The sequence below is a fragment of the Dromiciops gliroides genome, chromosome 6 (genome assembly GCF_019393635.1).
Source record: "Dromiciops gliroides isolate mDroGli1 chromosome 6, mDroGli1.pri, whole genome shotgun sequence".
Taxonomy (NCBI): Eukaryota; Metazoa; Chordata; class Mammalia; order Microbiotheria; family Microbiotheriidae; genus Dromiciops; species Dromiciops gliroides.
In genome coordinates, this window is record NC_057866.1 from 86,417,931 (window position 1) to 86,419,813 (window position 1,883).

Below are 1,883 nucleotides of genomic sequence, written 5' to 3' on the forward strand. Positions count from 1 at the left end.
GAACATGATCAGCCTGGCTGGGTCAGTCACTGTGACAATAGGAGGTAGGGAGAGGGTGAAGAAAATTAGTCATGGAATCATGAGCTTTTGACCACTGGAAATGTCCAAGTATAGGCTGGTGGACCACTTGTTGGGGTTCTTTTGTTAAGATTTGGACTCGCCATTTTCTGAAGCTCCTTCCAAAATTGAGATCCTTTGATTCCAGAAGTCATGGTGTCCGAGCCAGAAGCAGCCTTTGATATAAGCTAGTCCAAAGCTTCATTTTCAGTCTACTTTTCTTTGTCCTGTGTCAGAGTATGTACCACAAGGTCTGGGAGGTATACAGGGAAATGTCCAGAGCTGAAGTCCAGTGGTCAATGTGGCAAAGCTCGCTGGAGCCTCTTGTCATTCAGATCACCCAGGAGGGATCTGCAGCAGAAGTTACTAAAATAGCTACTACCAGACTTCATTAGACTACAAGCAACTTGAGGGCAGGCACTGGTAGGGATTTTCTTTGCATCCCCAGTGATTAACACAGTGCCTGCCACATGGAAGCACAGAATAAATGCCTTTTTGGTTGATTCTGCTCTTTTTGAAGCTTAAGAAAACACAGATTTCTTCCATAGTTACCTGACTGACCTACTGAGATTTAAAGGGTTCTCTTTTCTAACATCCTCTGGTAAGGGTACTTTTTTCTGGGTGGATCAGGTACCTGTCTTTTTGCTGATATTTAAATGGTTTGTTTCCTCATTTTCCTTTCTCTGTTTTATTCTTTTCTCATCTTGTTTTCCCTAGGATAGAAACAAGCATTATTAATCTTAGTGCCAGGCACTATGTAAATGCTTCAAAATGTTACATCAGTTGAGACACATAACCTGACCTGAGTCAGGTGTTATTATTATCCCCATTTTACAGTTGAGTAAATTGCGACTGAGAGTTTAAATGAATTGTTCAGGGTCACCCAGTTAATAACTTATTGAGGTTGGATTTGAACCCAGGTCTTTTGGATTCCAGGCCATGCTATATAGATGCTTATGGTTCTTTCCTTCTTGAAATCAGGTCTTCTCTTGCCTTCTATGGCATTCTCTGTTTAATTTTATTTTTACCATATATTGAGTTTACTGCTTAGTTTTTCTATTTCTCATAGGCTCTTGCTTTATTTCTACCTTTCAATTCTATTCTTTCTCATCCACTTTCTTTGTTCTTTTTTTTTTTTTGGTGGGGCAATGAGAGATAAGTGACTTGCCCAGGGTCCCGCAGCTAGTGTCAAGTGTCTGAGGTAGGATTTGAATTCATGTCCTCCTGAATCCAGGGCCAGTGCTTTATCTACTTCGCCACCTAGCTTCCCCTCTCATCCACTTTCTCTTTCTGGACTTCAACTTCCCCTTCAGTAAATGGAGGTTATATTTGTCTCTTCCAGTTCTAACATTATATGCTCTCCATTCTCAGGTCCTTTCTCACTCTAACATTCCTAAGGTCTCTTTCATTTTGGAAAAAATAAATGTGTTCTATGTTCTAAGGTTTTTTCCAATCCCAACATTCTATGTTTAATATTCTAAGGTCCCTTCCAGTTCTAACATTCTTTGTTCAGTATTCTTTGGTCCTTTCTAACACTAACATTCTATAATCCTAAGGTCCTTTCCTCTTTGAAAAAAAATTTGTTCTATGTGCTAAGGTCTTTTCTAGGTCATGTTATTGAATAAACATTTATTAAACCCCTATGTGCTAAAGGGCAATGAGGTAGGGTAGTGGATAGAGTTCTGAGCCTGGAGTCAAGGACACCTGGGTTCAAATCAGTCTTTAGACAATTAATAGCTGGGTAATCCTGGGCAAGTCACAACCCTGTTTGCCTCAGTTTCCTCATCTGTAAAATGAGCTGGAAATGGAAATGGCAAACCACTCTC